The sequence below is a fragment of the Camarhynchus parvulus genome, chromosome 3, assembly GCF_901933205.1.
Source record: "Camarhynchus parvulus chromosome 3, STF_HiC, whole genome shotgun sequence".
In the NCBI taxonomy this organism is placed as follows: Eukaryota; Metazoa; Chordata; class Aves; order Passeriformes; family Thraupidae; genus Camarhynchus; species Camarhynchus parvulus.
Genome location: NC_044573.1, coordinates 65,456,320 through 65,480,026, shown reverse-complemented (window position 1 = coordinate 65,480,026; position 23,707 = coordinate 65,456,320). Strand labels below are relative to the sequence as shown.

The 23,707-nt window shown below is 39.1% G+C and overlaps 1 protein-coding gene across 6 annotated transcripts in view; it reads right to left on the bottom strand.

Moving 5' to 3' along the window:
- Nucleotides 1-23,506, bottom strand: part of HS3ST5 (heparan sulfate-glucosamine 3-sulfotransferase 5) — a 192,075-nt gene extending 168,569 nt beyond the window's left edge. For 4 of the 6 annotated variants that reach the window (XM_030945395.1, XM_030945400.1, XM_030945397.1 and 1 more), the window contains exon 1: nucleotides 22,898-23,506. The gene's annotated coding sequence lies outside the window, so the exon portion shown is untranslated. Of the gene's footprint in view, nucleotides 1-22,225 lie in introns of all 6 variants that reach the window. The other 2 variants (XM_030945399.1, XM_030945398.1) reach the window with 2 other exon arrangements.
- Nucleotides 23,507-23,707: the final 201 nt, after the last annotated feature.

Genomic DNA, 23,707 nt, shown 5'->3' with positions numbered 1-23,707 from the left:
TCAAGCTGAACAGCAAAAGTGAGTTCATGTCCTAACTCACTTAGATGAACTTCAGTTCTGAGTTGCAAAAATGTATTAATGATAACCTTCTTACTCTTCAGGATATATGAAAATTAATAATTAAATTAGTGACTTTTGCAGATCTCAACAACGAACACTGAAAAAAACCAATGAGAACTCAGGATTTCTATCTTCAAAATAAGACCATAACAGCGTGAAGTGAACAAGGCAAGGGTTTACTAGGTAAACAATAAAGAGAAAAAAATAGAATTGAAGCACTGCTCACTGGAGAGCCCATTCTAATCACCATGCCAGATGAGTCAAGATTCCTTCAGAAAAACTACTGCACACTCATGTTATTGAAGTCTGAATCATAATGCACCCTTGTGAAAGGGCTGAAAACAAAGTGCTCTGGTTGTGACATTTCCTAACATTTGAGCTCTTGGTTTCAAAACCTTCCTAGTAATTTTAAGAGTTTGCCATTTGTTATATGGCTGCTTACTTTCTTTACAGCTTGGTAAAAAGATAAGTTAGTGGTTTGACATCATGATCCTTGATTTTAATTTCTTCTTGTTTTGGATGACTAAATAAGGTTTCTCAAACTGCACATCTGAAAGCAGTGGTTATTTTTAAAATTGTTCTCCTTTTATACAGACAAGCTGTTAGTGCACCCAACAATTATATACATTCCCCATCATTGTAAGATTGTGTAAGAATATACAATACAAAAAGGATTATTAAGAGAGCCAAAATTAGTATACTAATGATTCAATTTGACAGTTTCATTATGTATAATGTGGATAAAACTGAGAACACTTTTAAATTACTCCTGCCGTGTTCTGAACAAGACCACTAAACTAACTTAGAATAAACTAGCTTTTGTTTTTTCTGTAATAAATTTATCATAATGGTGCATATGTACACAGCCATATATTTTTCTTTTTATACCAAATGTTCAGGACATTATTTTGATCTAATTATATTTCATCTAATTATAGTTCATCATGGTTAAAATATCAAATTTAATGGTATGTCATGGATTACCAGAATAATTTGATTTCTACACTGTTAATTAGAACTTACATTTACGTGATTATGGAAAGTTATATGTGAATTAAAAAATTAAAACTTAATGTCTAAAAAAACCCTTCTGCCTGTTTCTAAGAGGATCTATAGAACAAATGAAATTATTAAAATACATATTTAGGCATTTAAGGTCATCTAATGGGTTTATTGGGAAACTATTGTCTACCAGACATAAAATTAAAAAACTAGTTAATAAGAAATTAGCCACTCCTGGCTAACAAACTCAAACATAAACATCCTAGGGATTGTCTGGCTAATTGGCTCTCTTGCCTTTCTCGTCTGATGCACATCCAGTCACTGAGACAGGAACATCCCCGTGCCCCAGGTGCATCCACTCTGCACTTCAGACACAAGTGGAAGCAGGAGTCCTTGGATGTGAGCAGGCTCTGTAGTGCAAAGCCACACATTTCTCATCACACCATCATCTTACCGGTGGGAAGGACTTGACAGTTTAAAGAGAAAAGAGGTATTTGGGATTTCCTAGGGCAGACAAGCAAACACAGCCATTCCCACCCAGAAGATGCTATCAGCTTCATGGAAATGGGCCATTCTGACCTACCACAGACTCACAGAAGGTGAGTTTCTGCTGCCATCATCTGAAGATGTGCTGCTGGTAGTTGGGGAGATAAGGTATTCTGTGCCACAGGGCTGGGTGACCTGTGCTGCCCTGCAGTTATGTCTGCCCTCAATATTTAGATAGGAGGAGATCCTCCACCACTAGCTTCTGAGCTGAAAAAATTATCAGCTTCCCCACCTTAAATGCAGCTAGCACACACTTCCCATGCCAGAGAGGGTGAGCATGTCAATAGCATAATGATGACAGTCACTTTGCAGGCTGCAGTCAGTCACAGGGGCATATGACATTATGAACTGTGCAGACACGTGCAAAATACTGAAGAGATCCAGCATTCATCTGGAGGGACAAGCAGAGGTTTAGTTCTTTCCCAGTGACATCATCAGCCCTGTATGCAGATTCAATGCACAAAACAATGAAGCCCAGCATTATTATAGAGAGTGAAGAAAATCAGAAAAGGAAAGAAAGTATATTTTATGCATTTTTATTTATTAATGCATGGTGGGTTACATTTCTGCAGTAAATTACAGCTCAGTGACATGTCAAGTGACACAGTGTTTAGCTGACTGTAAGAAAGCTCCACATTGTGGGGATGGTTTGGTTTTGGGTCACAAAAACAATTTCCTGTCCTTTCCTGCCTCTTATTTTTTCCTTCACAAATTCAAGCATCAACTCACTATGCAAATTTATCTGCTGCCAAGATTTAGCAGGAATATTAGTTACTTGTGTACAATTGCAGAAGGGTTATAAATATGCAAAAGAAATCCAAGTACAAAAGTTTGTAAAGAAAAGAGGGATGCAACTGGGTTCTTGGCTGTCATGACCATTTTCTGAGGTTAAAATCAGATTAACAGTCTAGTACAAATGACACCAAAAGAATAAGAAACATATTAAGTTTCCTAGTCCTATTTTTTTTAAACAAAAGCAGGATATCTCATTCAATATCAATTGAAAGAAAAAAATCACTTCCATGAGGATGATGTGCTTTTGTTTCTTCTGCTATTGCACTGGACTTCTCTGAATTCCTCCCAGGAAAGAAAACTCATGAAAAAGTAAGGTGAACATATAATACAGTTAAAAAAATGAAAAATTAAGAGTCATCTAGTTTGGGTCATAATAGTGTAAAATTGGAGTCCTTTAAATAGTACTGGTTGAAACACTCCATTACTCCAGGAAACCTTGGCATTATATTACACTTTCAGAAACCCTAGGATGACAGAAAAACAGGCGACAGGTGGAAAATATGTAAATAAGTCTTTTCATCATGTACTGACTGAACCAAATATCAAAGCCTGGATAGGGCTAGTTAGCTACCAAGGCAGCTGTTGAAAATTTGTCCTACCTGAGCATCTCAAAGGGATTCCTACAGTTCAGTCATGCTGGGAGCCCAGCTCACACCGCACACAGGATCACACACAGGAGAGTCGTCACCCTGGAGATCCTGATGTCTTCCTGTGTTCTCACCCCAGGTGGGACATACTTCAGACCACAGACACCAGGGGCAATGGTCAGAGAGAGGCTCAGCATCAGAGTCAGCTTCTTTACTGGTGTAGGGGATATTACAGTCTCGAGCTGGGTTCACTTGTTGGTTGCACATTGAAACTCCCCCCGGTTATGCCACAGGCTCTCTTGAGATGGTAGCAAAAATCACACAGCTATCACTAGCAGATTGCAGATCTGGTTTCTTTTCCTCTGCCTTTCTTTCAATCCAGGCCCAAACTCTGCTTGGTAAATTATGCTTAGTCAGTTGGCACCTACAGGTCCAGCCACCCATACAGGATATTCTGAATTAAAAGAATCACTACTTTTCCTTTGAGCCGACACTCTGCCCTTTCCACAATTTTCCTTGACTATACATATTCACATTAATGCCACAGAGAAAGGTGTCCACTGCAGGTCCTCCTACCTGACCACAAATGTTCAGATTGCCCCAGAAACTTAAAAAGTAGCTTATACATCTCGCCCTAGACTTCACCTTTACTTCTATATGGAATTGCTGTCATGGATGCTGCAGAAGCTGCAATTAACTGTTTGTATGATAAATCAAATCTTTAGATCTCAAAATCTTCCAAAAGCATGGCAGAGGTTCTGCGTTTAGTGAGAATAATAGTCTGATGATGGGACCATGCTCCTCTTACCACACTGGGAATGTGATCTGCAGTATTCTCTTTTTTACCTGTGCTGTAACAAACAAATACTGTGGAATACCCACTATAACAGAAAAGGTATACTGTTTGTTCTCTTATTTTAGATGCAGGAAATACCTGAAGAGTCCTTAGGGTGGATATAGTAAAACTTAGGGGGGTTCCCCCTTGTTTTCTCTTAAAATGCTTTTTAAAGTTCAGGTTGTGAAAGAATATCCTGAAAAGCAAATTTCTTATTTTGGAAATAATTATAATTTAATTTAATTATGGATAATTTCCAAAAAAATTTATTTGTTTCAGTTATTGGTCACATAGTCAATTGACAGGTGTGTGAACTTATATATGAGAAAGTTTTATGAAATAGAGTCTGTCTTATCAGAGAGAAGCCTGTGGTTTCAATCATATTAAAAATTACAGATGTTGTCCATTTCTAGTACAGATATCTCAGTCCTACTAGTAGAGTAGTGTCCTTTTTTACTGGATATTTGAACATTTTCAGTCCAATTACCTTTTTTCTCCTTATAAATAGTTGTAAACACCTTATTTTGGAAAATGAAAATGCCCAGATATATAAAAGGAAGATAAATTCAATAACTCAGCTAGAGGAAAACCTGATTTGCTCAGCTGCACAATCTACAGGAATGTAAACAATAATGAGTTTTATTGATAGATAAGCGTAAAAAATTTTATTCCAATTTATCCACTGGAAATGCCCGAAGTGAAATAAATAAATAAATAAACATATATATATATATGTAGACTAATATTATATATTAAAGCAGCAATAGTTCAACATATTTTGAAAATTCTGTGTATATGCCTGTATGATGTCGTTTATATATGTAAAGAAAGGAAAAGACTCAACTATGAGACTAAGCATTTAATCTCATGTAAGAATGTTCACACTGACATAGCCAAGTGTGAAATCCTATGAAATCCACAGATGTGAAAATGTTCTGAATACATGACCAATTAAAAAAAAAAGAGGAGGTATTTTTAGAAGTTCACAGTGAAAAGCACCTTGCGCACATACAGTTTGGAGAGCTTCACCCTTCACCCTGTTCATATCCAACACTGAACACTGTGATAAGATCTGGTAATCTGTAGAATAATTAAATTAAAATATAAAATTTATAAAAATCCAGGAGGTTCTGGAATATGGCAGATAAATCAACTGTAATGGTTTCTGCAATAACTTTTTGATATATTTTATTAATTAATAACATACTTATTTCTCAGAAATGAATGTAGCAAAGATTATTTTTCTAGTATTAGTTTCTTATCTAATATACTATGGAGTCATAGATATAATTTTGGAAAATTACATTATTATTCTAGGGAAATATCCTGCATGTGAAAGAAATTCAGAGTTGATACTGAAAGTCATGCCATGAGTTCATGAATGTCTATCACTAGGAAAAGTATATGAATGATGGGATGCTGATTATTTTTGGAATCTCTCCTTATTTAAATTCTCTTCAAGTCATATTTCTTCAGAAAGTCTCCTACAGCATAGAACTTTTTTTCTTAATTAACTGGAAAAAAATGGGGTGGCTTAGTTTTGTGGTGGGCTTCAGGCAGTAAGAAATGGACTGAGAATTCTTGCACAGCAGAAAGGCAATCTCAGGTCCAGTGTAGATACAAAGAGCTTTGCAATATGACTATTCACACCTTAAATTAGACTATATCAAATAGTAAAATTCAAGTGCCAGTCACTTTCATTAAAAAAAAAAGAAAAAAAAGAAAAAAAAGGCAAAATCTTAACTCTTTGAGGGTTTTATTAAGTTTTCTTTGTCATGGTCACAGCTAGAGATTTATGCTTCTTCCCTCCACCTTGCCCTCACCCCCACCTTGATTTTCTGCTTTTATTTAAAAATAAAGGTAGAACTTTCAGAAAATCACCAGAGAAATGCTGTGCCAGGTTCCAATAAAAAATAAAACGTGCTGACATAGATTTTAAGGTCAGGAGGAAAAATATGATAATTCAGTCTGACCTTTTTCAAAACACAGAACACAGAAAATTGGGAGGCAATACTTGCAATAAGTTATTTTTATTAAATTTACAGTTTTGCACTATGACAGTTTAAGTTTTCTCTCAGTAGTTGTTCTTTTAGTATGATTTTTCCACAGTTATCTGGAAATATTTTCAAGGAAAACTTGAAGGTAACAAGAGAAAAAAGGATTTCTTAGTTTGAAATATGCTGACTGTGTACTACACAATGTCATTTGACTGCCTGTATCAGATACAGCCTCTCCCATTTTCTGTAAGCAATCCACAGGATAGCATTCTTCTACAATGAAAAGCTTAAATGTGCATTAGGACACCCTTCATGCCAAACACAGAGGATAAGTGATCTCTTTCATTCCTTTGAATGCTCAGAATATTCCAAACAATTACAAAAAAATATAGAGAGAGCTACATTTATAAATAAATTTAGAAAAAAAAATCTTTTCACTATATACTTTTTGAAAACCTGGAGCTCAGTCAAATATCACTGGAATGATATTTTAAGAAATATATATTTGTATGACAATATTGGATTTCTCTTTTTCAGTTTTTCAGTTCTGGAATTTCAGTTTTCACAGGCATTAAAAATATTCAAGTATTATGCTTTTTCATGATTTGCATGATTGTGGAGTTTTCCTCAGAGTTAAAAAGAGAAACTGTTTTCCTTGACCTTTTGAGGCAGGCCGATCCTGTAAATTTCTGTTCAGGGACGTTTTCAGAGATTCTAACCCCTTGAAAACCATCTTTTGACTCTTCAGGGTTATCAAACATATCTCAGGTAGTTAGAACTTGCCCAGTGGTGACATTTGTATGGCAGGTGACACCGGGTGGCGCTGTCACAGGCAGTGTCCCTGCTCTCTGTGTATGTACTCACCTTCAGCTTTGGCAGCCAGGCCCTGTGCAAAAGGATTCAGCCTCTTGCAGCAGCTTTTCCCTACAAGTAACTAAGGAGTTGCTTAACTACAGGGTCACTTTTTATCACAAAGCTGCCACCTAAGGACGAGGTAGGAGCTTAGAGCTATGCCTCCCAGTGACAGTGCTGGATGTTTTTTGTCCTGGAGAGATATATTCATTCAGAAACAAGCTGGGACAGACCTAGATTATCTGTCACTTGGTTACTTTTAGATAGGGATGCCACTGCACCTCTCCAAATAGTTGTAACTCTTCATAAGCAGCAGGCACATCAGTGTGCGTTCCTCCTGCCTGCTCACCTGTGCAAGAGCTGTATACTTTATGCCCTTTGACATGTTATATAAAGCTTGAGAGGATTCGAGTTAATTAAAAAAGGTAGTCATGATCTGTTAGGTTTAATATGAAACCTTTAAAGTGACAATGCAAAATCATTCTGCAGAAATCCCAAGACCTCCACCCAAATGAACTCAGTTTATAACATTTATTGACAGAACAGTGGTATAATCTCATTAATATTTGCAAATTTCAATTACAGGGAGGGCATGACCCTGTTTAAGTAGTCACAGTTTTCCATTATGATTGAAACAAACACCAATTTATTAATTCATCTTCCAATTTTGAAAAAGGTGAAAGTGTGATGCTGCTAAGAATGATATATGGTGGAGTAAATTATTTTTGCATAGATCTAATGTTATTTGTTTCCTGTGACATTGAAATTCTGTGTCAAATTCTGGGAGAGAGGAAAGGATAAGAAAGCATAGGTCATTCCTCTTTTAATGAAAAATTGACATGGTTCACTAGCATTATGAAAGTAAGTAATATAGTATTGTGTTGTTCAAGACCTGAATCTTTTGGATAAAAAATCGCAATTGCGGTTCATAAAAAGGGAGGTAATTGTATTTCCCAAGAGGAAGCAAGGGGTGATGAAGTTACAATTTTTTTAAATTTTTTTTTTCAGCAAAGATTTTTCCAAAATGCGAAAATGAACTACTAATCAAGCAGAATATTTGACAGCAGAACTCTGTCTTCCTAAGGACCCCAACCAAAACTTTTGAAAGAGGAGTCTTGCAAAGCATCAAAAGACAGGGATTTGTGATATATCTTTAAATCTTTTATACAACCATGTGCTTATAGACATTAACAGAACAATTTGTTTACTAAAGTAACCATTTATTTCCTCCTGATTTGTAAATAATATGAAGCATTATCATTACTTTCTTATTTGTATTATTTGGGATGTATTTGTACCAAAAGTCTCTAGTGTATAATCAGAACCATTGTCTACCTCAAGTTACAATCAGAGTCACCCAGTTCATATGGAGGCAAGGATGTTAGACTAGGACAAGGATAAAATAAACCCTCTGAAGCAAACTGTGCCCTCCTTCTACTCAAAGAGCAGAACTGGTGTGTTTATGCATCACACATCTAACACAAAAGCCACCATTCAGCCCCAGAAAGAATAGCTTGCAGATGTCACTGCCAGGCACAGTTTGCTGTCAATCTAAAAATAAGATACATGATCTTAAAAGGAGCTGAAGAAGCATTCTAGAAACTCTTTGCTAACTAGCAAAAGGCTGGACACATGTCAAAAAAAGCCTTTTCCAACACAGTGTAGATGGGAAGTCATTAAACCTTCTTCCTAGAGCTTGCTGGAGCACTCAGTAAAGATTGTGACTTATCTGAGCAGCCAAAGAATTACTTTTCCTCACAATCCAGGTATACAGCATGCTGCAAAAGTTCACTGTAGCTGCCATCCTAGGCTTTTTAATTCATTCTGCTCCTGAAAGTACAACACTGAAACACATCTGCTTTGGCATTCTTCATTAGATGTGACAAAAAAAACCCAACCAACCTAAAAAAACCCCTGAGGTTGGAACCACAGCCTCATCACCTATCATGGAAGATGTCACTCTGTCTCATCAGGGTGCACAGTGTGAATGGATCTGGACTCACAGCTCCTTGGAGGGAAGATGAATATGTTTGGTGGCAGCTGGTAGAACACGGAATATATTGAGCTCATCCTTCCTTCCCCTCTGGCTCAGCAAGACCTCATCCCAAAGGAGAACAGCTCCAGTCAAGCTGAGTAAGAAGATGTGCTGTGAAATGGGAACAGTTTACAGCTTCTCAAAATCTGATTTCAATACTGAGGATATAGAATACTTAGCATGTCTTTAAGGCTGCAAGCAAGAGAGGGTTCAGATAAATCAACAAGCTACACTTGCTCAAGGCCTTGCTAAAATCTACCTCTGGGCAGCCCTCATCCCTAACAATCAGGCAGAACAGATGGCTAACGGGTTTCAGACCCTGCCTGGAAGCAGTGGGGTTTATTTTGTGCCCAAAATCTGGTCCCATTCCATGGCTGGATGCCCACTGCAATCTGCACTTTGGAAAGAGTCTGAGGGCAGGGTCAGATCAGAGGAGATGGGTGGTAGAGGACCAGAAGAGGAGCCCAATTGGTTGAGCTGGACAAGCTCAATTTTGCTACAAAAGAGGCCACAGCAGAAGAAGTTGTACAACACAGGTGGGGGGTATGATGAGAGTCAGCCACAATCCAGGCAGATCACTGGGAGAAGCAACAAATGCTAAATAAGCAAAATATGAAATACTTGCATAAATATTTCCTGAGGCAAAGAGGGGGTAATCTTATTTTTTTCTGTACATACATGAAAAGAAATGGATGAAGAAGAGCCATTGGTTGAAAAATGGACCAGTATCTTTCGCCTTGCCTATTTCCAGATTATAAAAGAATCAGTTCCTATGTAGGTTTCAAAATAATCCCACGTATTTGAATAGGCAGTCAGCGACAAAAACCAGCAACGCAGAACAGCTAATTCAGATGCAAATATTAACAATTACTGTAACACAGAACTCATATAGTTAGCACTGTAGGAACAGATACTCTGATAATGAAAACTAAAATAACTGCCGGTATCCATAAATTCAGAGATTCTTACTCTACATTTTTATAAAATTCAGTCTGCATATCAGTGTGGTTACTGAACAGAGTTAAAATTCTGTGTGTAGTCTTTAAGATAATTTTTGAAAAGGGTAGCCTTCTGAGGATAGTTATTTAAAATTCAGAAGGCTGCCCAGAATATCAGAGTAAGTTCAGCATTAGTGTAATTTTTCAACCTGACCCCAGAGGCCTACGAACTAAAATGCCAGCAGATTAAAATGCCTTTTAAGAGCCATTCTGCACTAAGTGTATGTATGACAGAGTTATACTTTGAGTTATAAGCAGACAGTACCACTTTGGAGGCGGCAGCTGCCACAGTCAGGCAAGGACAATTTTGCTGTAGCATGTGTCAAACAGTTGCAGGATCAGGCTAATTGAGAGGTCTCCATCACTGCAACAGCAGCTTCAAGGTTAGTTCAGGGAGTGGGGGTCAGAGTCAGGCCTGCACTCTGCTGAAAGCAGTCAAGAGGAAGGCACAATTTTGGCCAGAATAACATCTGTTTTTTTCACAGCTTACAGGAAGCTATTGGCACCAGTACCACATTGTCACCAAATGTGTCATGATCTTTCTCCCTGAATGTTTCAGCCTAACATCTGTTCAAAGTACCTATGTCAGATGGACTGAAATATATAATAGACAATTTATTGCTGAAAAATACAATATTTTCATACTGAAGCAATCTGCAAAGTGATTTGCAAAGCTGGATCTTAATTTGGAGCTTTTTCTAAGAAACTGGCTGGAGAAAAAACTTCATCTTTTAAAGAAATGCACCTCAAAAAAATCTCAAACTTGTGGTAAATTCTTTGTCTGACCCAGATTTGAGGCTGGCTACTACTTCACTACCCATTAGCAATTGCTTGGTATGAATCCCTCTTTTTCTGGACTGCATGAGTTGCATTCATCCACTGAGAGCTATCATCCCTGCAGACCAAACTGAAGGGAAGAAAGAGATAAAGGCAGAGGCACCAGAGGCATTACAGCAGGATGCAAGGAGCAGGATGCTCTTTAGATCATGAATTACAGTTGTAGTCAGTAGACGTGCTTCAGACACACACCAAAGAAGCTCCAGGCCGGCTTTAGATCTACTTACTTGAATATTCCTTTTTAAGTATCAGTGATAAATAACTTAAACTTTTTAGAACACTCTCAGATCTCCTTAATCATTATATGCCATACCAAGAGAAAAAAAATAATTTCTATTTAGGTGAGAGTATGCACAATATATATTAAATTATAAATTAGAAATCAATATGCAGATATATGTCATGAATAATCACACAGGACCTCTCTCAATTTTTTACGAGATCTTTCAATACCAGCTCCTACCCTACTGTTTCTAAATATATTCATGGAGTTGCAAGCTACACATAATTTTCCAAGCATGAAGAATTTTAGAGAACTCAGTGATTTCACTAAACAAAGTAAGTGACTTATATATCATCTCAATTTCCGTACTAAGCTAAGCTAAAAATCCTGGTATGCTTCGTTAAGTTTCAATTTTCTAAATAATCTTCACTTCTTTGTTGGTCAAGCCTAGTAGCTCCTACTGAATAATGGAACTGATATTTGGCTACTGCCTATTTATCAGATTCAGATACAGGGGGTTTTCTTAAGTTGGATACATCAAGTTCATTATGTATGTGCTTGTCCAATAATTGAATCAGACTACTTGAAATTCCACTAAAAGCATCACTTAGAGAAAGAAATTGCTAAAATATTTAGATTTGTTCTTTCTCCTAATTTGAAACCTCCGGAGGTATTAAATGCAGCTTGCTGAAACTCTAACTGGAAGTAATGTCCAGAGAAGGCACTGGGACCTCATGGCCTTCCCTCTGGGATTCAGTCTTACCACACACCTGGGGTCACAGCATTTGAAAGCAATTATTTTACCAATGATGGGAAATTATTAGCTCTCTGATAGGTACCTTTCTCCCAAGAGCACTGTAATTTACATATGCAACTCACGAACCACAAAATGATATTGTAGGACTATGCTGAGAAGTAGAGTCTCTTCTAGGCAGCATTTCAATGTATCCATACCCAGACTAATATTCACTGTTTTGAAGTTGTGCTATCTTGCATCAGTGAAAGAAAAATAAAACATTGCAAAAGCTCACCAACAAAAGATAACGAAAGATTAGAAAAGATGACTTGTAGATGTTGCAAAAGATGCAGTGACATTAAATATCAAGAAATAAAATTTTGTTTTAAGTTACTCTAAATTAAACGTGTTTTCCCCCACAACTAAATTAAATATTATTTTTCTTATGTAATTAGCTCACTGTCATTCAACTACATATTAAAACTGTCTAAAATATCCTGTCTAGGCATAATTTCCAACTAGCTAAAAGGTGTATATTTTAAAGCTGAAAGGAGTTTGATTTCTGAGACTCTGCCCTAAATTTGTCATTATTTTTGTTTTCTTGACACAAAGAATACTGATAATCACCAAATAAAGATTTTTGTGTCTGTTTGCCTTCTTGGCAAAAATTAGTAATGCATCTTTTAAAAAAAGTGCTAGTACACTCAATTTTTTGTACCTCTGAAAAACCAGATTTTTTCAGCCCTACATAAATTTCTGAAAACAAACTCACTGTAAATAGATAATAGCTTTTCTATAACACCAATTTCTGGATAAAATGACCCCAGCATTTGATAAGAAATGTAACTATAAGTAATGCTGAAAAGTATGTAGAAGAGTAGCAACCATTATCTAAAATATTTTACCACATTCAAATCTTCCTCTGCTTTCAGAATATTATTATATATTCCACAGTTAATGGCTGGTTACAAACAAATATTAAACCCCTGTTACACTATTTGTATAAATATTATGCTGTGCTGTATTAGCGCCATTTAAATCAACTGAGTTCATTCATTCCTAGCAAGCAAAGTGAATAAACAGCATCTATGTGTTTGGAGTCACACTGACCTAAATAATACTAAGATTACATCTATGGAAATGAGTTAAATTATAGTAGGGCATGAATTCATGCCCTGAAACTACTTTTTTCCTAGAACATAAAATGTCAGGGCAGGCCCTGACAATCTTTTGATCTTGGCTACTTGACCGGCTGTCTCCCAAGGGCCTCCTGGGCACAGCTAGGGCACTAGCCCAGCTCTGGGGCTTTTCCCAAGAGGCAGGCTGGATGCAGCCTGTGCTTGGGAGGCTAAGGGAGCTTAACCATATGGAATTGGCCGTGCCTAGCTGGCCTCCAGGCTACAGGGAAGCCTTGCATCATTCCATTTATTCATAAAAATTACAGGCAAGGAGCAGAAATGCAGCTGTAATAGGAAAAAACCCCAACCAAACAAACATGTAAACAACAAACATTCCCGATTAGTCTCCCAACAGTAAACATTCCCAATTAATCTCTCATAATTACTGGAATAAAAGAGACAAACCCTGACAAATCTGTTCTCTTGTGTCCCTGGGGGATAAACAGACGTGAGTGGCCAGCTCCTGCCTACCAGTGCGCCGGGGATTTGCGCTGCCTCTCCGTGCTGTGCTTTCCATACTGACCCAGTGCACTGGTGCTGCTACACAGCCGGCTCTGCAGGCAGCTGTCTGGCCCGTAAGCACCACTTGCTGACACGTGTCAGCTCACATAAACAACACCCATGCAGCTTTAGGTGCTCAAACACCACACTAAGTAAAGCAGATTTCTTTCTCCCAGCTGCGCACTAAGCTTTTAGCCACATTTTGAATGTACGTCCTGAGCCTATATATTGTTCAGCTGTAGGGCATTTTCCTCTTCAAAGTTTTTAAAAAGACACACTTTCCCACTCACTGCTGTCTTTAGTTATGGCAAAGAGATGCTGCTTTTCTCTTTCTTTCTCTTCTCACCTGAAGTCTTCCTTAATGAATGAGCTGTATTACCAGGAATAAAATAATCAACCTCCACTAAGCAAGTACCTTTCAAAGAAATCACCCTGTTACCTTCCTAATACTTCTACTTTGTCCATTAGCCTAAAACCATGATCTACACAGTGTCGTGTCTGCTCAGAAATGGGGATTATTGTTCCCATCAGGAAAAATATTTGGAGCTTTTCAAACGCTTTTTTCTGAAGTGGAAAAAGTAAGTTTACAACCCTCAAAATCTCAGAAGAAAAGAATTTTTTTTAGGGGCAGATCAAGAACTTTGTGTCAATATTTTGGGGACTTCTTGCAGATGTTTATTTTTTCTTACTTTCACAAGAAAATCACCTTATAGATTAAGAAAAATGAAAAATATACCTTTTAATTAATATATTATCACAGTGCACAGAAAATGTAGGAATATATGTCATTTTTACAGACAGTTTAATTTTAAATTAACTTATATGTCAGAAAAACCTAAATTTCAAAGAAATTTGAGCCAGCTTCACGTTTTACTTCAGACCTGACTGAAATATCTTCAAAGACAAGACTTTTGTGATAAGAAGTTTTGATCCATTCTGAATTGACATTTAAAAATTGATTTTTAAAATTGAATACAGATTCTTTTAAAGTGGTGAATGACAAAGAGGTATTTTTCAGATATATTTGCTTTGTGTAAAAGAGAAATTGGTTGAAAGTTTAGAAAACATTTTTATCCCTTTCTCATCTTTCTCTTCTTTTTTTTAGTTGAAATATTTTCCTGCTTCCACAAAAAAAGAGTAGTGGAAAATAAAAGAAAATTACACACTATCATTAAAACTACTTATATACTCTCTGCTTCTGAAAGAAACAAAGCAAAAGTTTCTAGTTTGTTTTGTTACAAAAGAAGAAATGACAAATCCTAATGACACATAAATCTTTGCAATCCATTTTTGTTAAAGAAAATAATTTCTCTTCAAGGATAATGCTCACAAGTAAAGCTTCTGTCATGAAATTCATCCTTTGTTGTTCCGTGCTATTAAGTTGTGGAAGATGGAGGTTTACAAAAACCTCTCTGAGGCATCTGCACCATAAATAGTCCCTTTCCTTGCCACCAGGAGGGAAGCAAGGGCAGTTACAGCACTGTAGGTCCAAAATATAAGGGAGGAAAGAGCTCTTGCTTCGTGCTCACCTAAATCTACTTCACTACTTCACTAGCAGCCAGGGAGCAGTCCTGAAGGAGCTGCTGGGAAAGCAACCAGAGAAATGAAATATGTTTTCAGGCACATCAGAACGAAGGCCTGAGTTCCATTTTCTGCAGTTGCAGCTTGACTTTTTGAAGTCCATATTTTTTGTCACACCTGGAGGAAGCGAATTTCATTCTTAGTTCAGAAAGCACCAAATACAGCATGCTGAAATAGTAGTTAGAAATGTCATTGGTAACCAGAAATTTTTCATATGCAAACTGAGAACTTCTGATGGCAGGACAAATTTTTCAGTAGTTCTCTTCAAAACTTTACTACTTCTGAGTGAAACTCTGTGGTTGGTAAAAAGCTTATCAGTCATATTTTCTTTTTCAGAATTATTTGCCAAAAAGATCATAATAGATTATTTTATGCAGATTCTGCATCATCACTCAGGAATGTAATTTTCCACCAGAAGACAAATAAAGACATGTTGTTTGACTATACTGATAGATTTTACATTTGCAGACTTTTTTCCTGCTGCAAATCTGGTTTACTTTAGATTTGAGATTAATCCTTTTACAAGAGGCAGGAATGCGAAATTATAAAGAGGAAGGATTTGCTGCCACTTCTGATATTATTTATACTTACATGCAACTTACAAAGGTAAGGACATGCAGCAGCAAATTATCTAAAATATTTTTCCTCAGATCTTCCTTTGACATCATGACAAAGTTAGCTCCACTCAATCCATTCAACAGTCTTTTCAGCATCAAAATTTTATATGAAAAAATGGTATATCTATTTACTGTATTAAATATAATGCTGTATGAAATACTCCTCTGCTCCACTGTCATCTTCAGTTTACCTAAAAGCTCCACATTACATTCACAGAAAATATTTTTTCAATTCTCCAGTATAAGACTGTAGTTGATTTTTCAAGTTTAAACAGGAAAACCTTGAATGTGATTGTAGGTGACACTAGCCTATAGTTGGCAAAATATCTTTCAGATTCACGTTTTTCAGGACAAAATGTAACACTGGCTTCAGACACTGAAATAAAGATTCATTTTGTTTTCTCTTTTTTCAGGATTTGAATACTTTTTGGGTTTTTTTCTTTTCTTTGGTTGGTTGCTTGCTTGGTTGGGGGGGGTTTACTGAGGTTTTTTTTTTTGGTGGTTGTTTTTTGTTTGCTTGTTTTTTTGTTTTGCTTTGACAGCACTGCCTCTTATTTATAGCCTTGAGTTTAAAACATTCCGCAGGAGAACCATTGGACCCTACTGTTTTACCTTCAGGAAACAATTTAACCACTCTCAGCTATTTACTGTGTTGTCAAATCTTCCTCTGTAACTTCATGGTCAGACAGAAAGAAGAACCAGCAAATCCCTGCTGGGATGAGGAAGTCAGTCAGTAACAAAGATTATACAGATTTGGATATTAAAAGGGAAAAAGTATATACGTATGCACATGTATACCCACAGATAAATGTGTATACAAATGCACACAAAATCTGTTAGGGCCATCTGGATTTCCAGCATGGGAAATGGTTATTTTCTGGCTTTAGTCTTCTTTTGAGGCTCCCATCCTGTCGTTATGTCAGCTTTAGTTACTTCTCCCGTGGCCAGAACATGTTAGGTAACTCAACTTTCATAATTTTATTTTTAACCTCAGTTGCACTTCTTTTATGTCTTTTAGGGATCTTTTCATAAAATAGTGCAATTTTCCCTCTCTTGAAAAAAAAAACCAAACCAACAACACAACACATCCTTATATATATATTTTTACTTCATTTTGCTATGTCTCCACCATTTCCAAATTTGTTTCTAAGTTCATTCAGGGTTTTGCCAAGCTCATTTTTGTCTTCATACCTGGCAAATGTCATACCTTCTATAAAAGTAAGAGGAAAAATAAAAACAAACCTGTCTGCAAAGAATCTAGGATGCAGTGTAAATCTATTTCCCTTGATGTAAAGTGACTTATCTCTCAAGAGATGCCAGTTTTCTAAGGCTGTCATCACAGCAGCAATGTCAGGTTGGAAAAGGAGGTTTTGATGTAAGTTGAATGTCCATCATTTAGTGCAGAAAGTTTACATGCTGCTGAGCAAGCTTAAACACTTGTTGTAGAGGACAAATCCCTTATTTGCCATCTCATTTTTCACTTAATTCTACATAGAATTAATTCATTAATATTAATGTTGCATTTGCACACTCTAAAAGAAAACTAGCACATATATATGTATTATAAATCAGTTTATTAAGTCCTTTTACCAATAATTTTTGGTAATTTGCAGACACTTTTTACCATTTTCTGCTGTAATGTAAAATCCTGTCATCCCTTGGTAGACTCTGAATATGTGTCTGCTATAATACAGTCTAATAGCTTTATTTATGACAGTCCTTTGGAGACTCCAGCAACTGTGTGCAGTCAAGATTGTTCAAGCCATTATAATACAAGATTGTATTACAGTGATTTGAATGGATAAAAGTTCTTTCATTTCCAAAAGGGAAATAAATTGTTAGACATTATTCTGCAATGTATGAGGACAAATGTGTTCCTTTAGTCCCCCAGACACAGAGCTGTATTTTCTCAAGCAACACTGTTGCAAAAAATAAAATGCCTAAGAACTAAGAGGATTAGTGAACAAAAAAGTACAGGAACTATCTATTTATTCACTCATTTTGTAGCATGAAACGTTGTATATCAACTCAGGTACCTTAAAAATTCTTTGTTTGGGGATATTCAACAGTTTACCCATGGAGACATTCCTTCAATTTGTCTCCTTGAGAAATGTCTGAATCTAACAGAACTGGCTATTAAAGTCTACCTTGTGCAGTGTTAGTTCATTTTTATATGTAAAGTTCACTTTGCAGTAGTCCTTCATTATAAAAGTCATCCTTCACATCTTATCTACAAAAGTTCATTTTGGCTAGAAATATGAAAGAGTACAGCTCTGCAACCCACTTTAAAACAGTTAATTGCTTCCAGTACTTCTAAAGTATATAAAACATTAAAAGAAAAAGCAGCAGTATTTAAAGACTTTCCCCTGAAATTTAAATTTAAAGTTGTCTGGTGCTGACAAAATTTTATAACCACAGATTTACACATTTGAATAAACTTGGCAAAACTATTACCTTTCATGGTCATTGATCACAAAAGCATCTCTGTTCAACAAAATGTGATTAGGTCCCCTTGAGGTCAGCACATGCTTAAAGACTAATATTTATTTAAGGGTTTTGCTGATGTGAATCTTTCTGCAATTACCATTTCATCTGATTGTGTTAACAATGCACAGTAATGCTTGTTTGTTCAGGAAAAAAATTTTGTGCTTACAGACTTGTAATATTTGAGAAAGAGAGAGAGAGAGAGGGAGAGGATCTAACAGGGTATTTATGCAACAGGATAGAAGTACTGTTAAGTGCTATTGCTGTGCTGGGCAAACCAAGAGCATAAATAACAGAGAAAAACACAGTCCTGGTAGTAAGTGATGTCTGGCCATTTGCCTTAAAAGACTGAAATTTCTGTTCTTGATTTTTTTTTTCCATGCATTTGTGCTCTGCACCCAAATGGAACTAAGCTAGTTTTTGTTGTATATCTATCTTTTTATTTCGTTTAGCCAGTAGCATATAATTTCAGTCTGCATGCTTTTCTAAGGAAGATCATTTTATCAAGGAAATGTCCTGGTTGCCATAAGAGAAAATTGAACACACACACACATGTGAAAGCAAAGCACAGCTGAGACTAGACATAGCCCAGTGATTGATATTTTAAGTTGCACATGATACTCTTTCCTTGTTCTGTTGCACTGCATTTAGATATTGTATGGCTCTCCAGACATGCTATGCATAATTTTACATACCATCTGCTTTACATGCCAGGTTCCATATGTACAACGTATAACCTAAAACCAATATTTTGAATGATTTGAGCTACAGTGAAGGCTTTTGTTCTTAAATTGTTGAATAGAAGAATATAGTCCTAAATAAATTATCCGATGAATGTGTTCTGAGTCTAACAAACAATAAAATTTATTTTGAATGTGTTCTTAAAGGTGTAGTAATGACAAAATTTAGGTGACTTTCAAGAATCCCAGTACTGTTGCTTCTTAGATTCAAATACCAAGAGACCTGTAAATGCTTGCTACCATTCACTTAACAACCATAGCATTACAAGGGCATAAACATGTTTCAGAGTCAGGCAAGGGACAGCAAAAATAATCTTGATATATTCATCTGAATAAAGATGAACAGCATTTACTCCTCAAAACAGGATTAGGTTTATATAGCTGCTAAAAGTGAGAAATGGTTATTCAGAAACATGTTCTGGAGTTTCCTGGTACTTCATTATCTCGCTTCATTCAACTCTGCCTTAAATACTCAGATCTTATAAAGTCTTTAGTTACAGGTAAGCCTAAAAAACCTAAATTTCTGTTTTGGAGATGCTGTCCACAGGATTGGTCTGATTGTCCATGCACATCTCTGAAGAAGAAATACTACAACATCAAAATGAAAAAAACCCATAGAATTCCAAACAATTGCTCTCAGACCAGACAAACCCAAATATTTATTCAAATAATATTGTCATTTTTAGAACTGCTGACAGAAAGAAGCATTGCTTTGGATCTTAAAAAAAGCACCATCATCACACCTTGTCATATCCCCCCCAAAAAAATCCAAACCTCTTAATATTGAAGCAATTACCATATTTTTCACATTTGACTTGAAATAGAAGTTTTGTCAACAAAAAAAGGTTGTGACATTACAAGGTGTTAGCAAACAGCAGATAGAGTGGAGAATAGAGGAAGCAACAAAGCAGCTCAAATAAAATTTTACTCCGTGTAAAGTCCCATAAAATATGTACCCTCCGCTTCCATATATGGCACATGATAAAAGAAACATTAGAATTCACAGGAAAATTAGAAAGAAACCTTCAATATGACATTTTAAGAATGAGGTGTCTGTCTTGCCTATGGATTTGCAAGGAGAAAGGAGATAATCAGTGAAGCATTTGTCCATTTTGCAGGGTTTTTTTTTCCCACTGTAACATGAACATCTTAATCTTTTCACAGTTAAGTATTAGTGACACATTCAGTTCACTTCAATGACAATTCTACCAAATGCCTGCAAAAAAAGCTGCACAAGAGATGCAGCACTTCAAACTTTGCTTTTATATTTGCCTCTTACCACAAAGTTGTACTTAAAAGGGAAACATCATTATTGGACCATAAATGACAAAGATTTTTTCTTCTTGTATTGTGTTAGTGGTGGGGCTACAGGGGTGCTTCTGTGAGAAGCTGCCAGAAGCTTCCCCATGTCCTACAGAGCTGATGCCAGCTGGCTCAAAAACGGACCTGCCACTGACCAAGGCTGAGCAGCATCAGCAATGGTGGCAGCACCTCTGGGATAACAGGTTTAAGAAGGGAGGAAAAAGACCCTGAGCAACAGAACTTGCAGCCAGATAGAGCAGTGAGCAGTAGAAACTGCATTCACAGAGAGGACTGAGAACATGTGAAAGCAATAATTCTGCAGACTCCAAGGTCAGTGAAGAGGGAGTGGGAGGAGTGGAAGGTTGACCCCAGTGCAAAACAACTCAATAAACTATTTAGTGCAATACAACAGAGGAGGTGCTCCAGGTGCCACAGTAGAGATTCCCCTTCAGCCCCTGGTGCAGACCATGGGGAGGCAGCTGTGCCCCTGCAGCCCAGGGAGGTCCATGGTAGAGCAGAGATCCACCTGCAGCCTTGGAGGAGCCTGTGCCAGAGCAGGTGGATGCTCAGAGGAGGCTGTGACCCCTTGGGAAGCTCATGCTGGAGCAGGCTTCTGAGAGGACCTACAGCCCTGTGGAGGGAGGACTCCACACTGGAGTAGTGTCCCTCTTTGGGGGATCCACACTGGAACAGTCTGCACCTGAAGATGGAAGGGCCCCACTCTGGAGCAGCTCATGAAGAACTGCAGCCCATGGGAGGACTTGTTGGAAAAGCTCATGATGCACCGTCTCCCATGGGATGAGCACCACACCAAAGCAGGGGAAGAGTGTGAGGAGTCCTCCTACTGAGAAGGAAGGAGTGGCAGAGACAACATGTGATGAACTGGCCACAACCCTCATTCCTTATCCTCCAGAACCGCTGGCAGGGAGAAGGCAGATAACTAGGGTGTCAAGTGAAGCCTGATAAGAATGGAGGGGGGAGAGCGGGGGCTGAGAGGGGAAAGGAAGGGTGGATATTTAAGATTTAGCTTTTATTTCTTTTTTTTTTTTCTACTCTGGTAATAAATTAAACAAATTTCCCCAATATGTATTTGTTTTGTATGTGGCAGTAGCTGCTGAGTGATTCCCCTATCCTTATCTCAACCCATGAGCTTTTTGTTACCTTTTCCCTGTTTGGCTGAGGAGGACAGTGATAACATGGTTTTGGTGAATTCCTGGCATCCAGCCAGTGCACCCCAGCACACCTATCACTGTAATAGTTACATTTTTCATGAGCATGGACATATTTCTGATAATTGATAAGTTTTTTGACCAAATTCAGCATGTAGGGGTGCTTGGGGGTTCTTTCAACACTCAGATTTGGAAAAAAAAATTAAAAATCACACTTTCATTTTTAAGACATTCCAAGGAGTTGAGAGTGGTTAGTCAGGTTACAGGAATAAGTCTAGCTTTTGCCATTTGAATATCAATATTTGTATTTGGTGCTTCATTATATATCTGACTGCTCCCAATCTAAATACTGCACTGAACAGAGAACGTTCTGTGAACTAGAACTTCCATTTGCTAATGGAATTTTTTTTGTATAAAATCTTCTTTGTAATCCATATGAATATGGGCATTTAAATTATTAATCAGAAGCATTCTTTCTTATTTGTATCTGTGCTGTGAAAGAGTTGGGTAAAATGGGATAAAAAATTAATGTACATTTAGATTTTTCTCCTCTCTAGAGGGAGGGTGTTCATGAGTTAAATGCTTATGCAACACCTTTCCTTACAAACTGTACTACAGTTCTCTTGTTACTTCTCTATTGAGCCTTTCTGGGCCCCATCCACAGGCCACTGAAGTCAATGAGAGCCCATCTAATTGTCTCCAACTGCTTCCAACATTTTAGTGAGAAAAAAGATATACTGGAAAAAGTATCAGTTGCTAAGTAATATGTTATAATGTCTATGGGTAAAAAACAAATGGGATTCAGACCACTTGATTTCCAGCAAATCAAGAAATCATTCCAATATTCTCCAGTGAAAGGAATGGCAATGAAAATCTAGAAGACAATCCTGACACTGCTAAAACTCTTTGGTTAGAGAGCTAGCTTCTAAGAGGAAGTTTCTTTGATGCATCTCTTTTGCTTTGCCATCTCTCCATCTTCTGCCCAGTCCCTTTCATTCCGTATTGACCATAATTGCCTTCCTCTGAAGTCAGTTGGGAGTTTTGCCATTGACTTCAGTGGTGGAGTTATCATACCCAGGATGAAAAACACAGTGAGATCATTGCCAAAGTACACACAGTAGAAGTAAGAAAAAAGATTTCAATGATTTACCAAAGTCCACTTGAAAATCGCCAGCAACTGTGCGCTTTCATATGTGTTCCCCACAAATCGCACCAGGCAGTCTAGGAGAACAAAAAGCCCCTTGCACGGTGTTCCTAGCATTTGGTAGCCGGAGCTGAGCCCCTGCCTGAGCGGAGTTAGCCGTGCGCAAACCCGAGCAGAGCGGAGCCACCCGCTAATTGATAGCAAACATTTTACAAACATTACGCTTCCCTAAGGGACAAGCGTTTTCGCACCGGAGCCCTCTGCAGCGCAGGAGGACGGAGCACGCAGGACGGGGAGCGGGCAGGGAGCCGCGGGCATCCTCTCGCTGCGGTGCCGGGGCACCGGCCGGGGCTCCGCTCCGCTCCCCCGGTGCGCAGCACCTGGCTGCTCCTCTCCGCAGGTGAGGCGCCCGGCGGAGCTCCGTCCCCGTGTCCGATCGGTGCCACCGCGGCGCCCCAAACACCGGACGGCGCTGGCAGCCCCTACAGACGTGGCCAAACCCGAGGAGTAGCAGCGGGCAGTACCCGGGGCGTACGGGGGGCACCGCGCCCTCCGTGCCCCGGTCCCAGCGCGGCGCGGAGCAGAGCCGCCAAGGAGGGAGCCCCAAGCACGGCAGGGCACCCTCCACACCTCACCCGCCCCCGGGGGACCCGGCGAGGCGCGGAGCCCCGTACTCACCGCGGTACTGCAGGCAGCAACCCGCAGCGCAGGCGAAGCGCCCCCGCCCCGGCCGGTGCCCGCTGCGGTGCACAGACCCCGTTCCTCGGCGCCCACATCCAAGCCCCGGTCGAGCAGCTAAAAGTCCTTCTGAGGAGCACACAGCGAGCCCCGCCGCCTCCTGCCTCGGATCGCTGTCACCTCCCCTCCCCTCTCCCCCCGCCCTACGCCCCCCCGGCGGGCGGCAGCAGTGTAAGCAGTCCCTCACCCCTCACATCACGCACCGGCAGAGGTGCCGGTCCTCGTCGCTACTTACCGGGCATCCTTCAGAGCGGCGGGCGGGCGGGCGGGAGAGAGGGAGGAGGAGGAGAGAGGGAGGGAGGGATTGAAGGAGGGAGGAAGGAGGGAGGGAGGGGGCTCCAGGCGGGCTGCGCGGTGCTGCGCTGTGCTGCTCGGCAGCCTGGGCAGCTCGGCAGTCAGTGAGTGAGTGCCTCCGTGCGTGACGGCGTGTGCGTGTGTGCGCGATGCTGGACACAAGCGAAGAGAGACTCAGGCACGGATGGGCGGCGGGAAGCGGCAGGGGAGATCAGGGGGCGCAGCCGGCGCATGGCGGTGCCACCAGGTGCGGCCCAGCGCGCCCCCGGCCCCGCGGCCCCCAGCGCCCCGCAGCCGCGGCGGGAGCTGCCGGGGAACGGCTTGGGGGAGGCGCGCATCCTCCCCGCTGCCACACGCACCGCCGGGTGAATGGGGGAAGCGGGGGGAGGGATTAAAAAATTGGTAATAAAAAAAGCCCAATCACTAGGGGGAAAAAAAGAGAAAAAACCGCAAAAC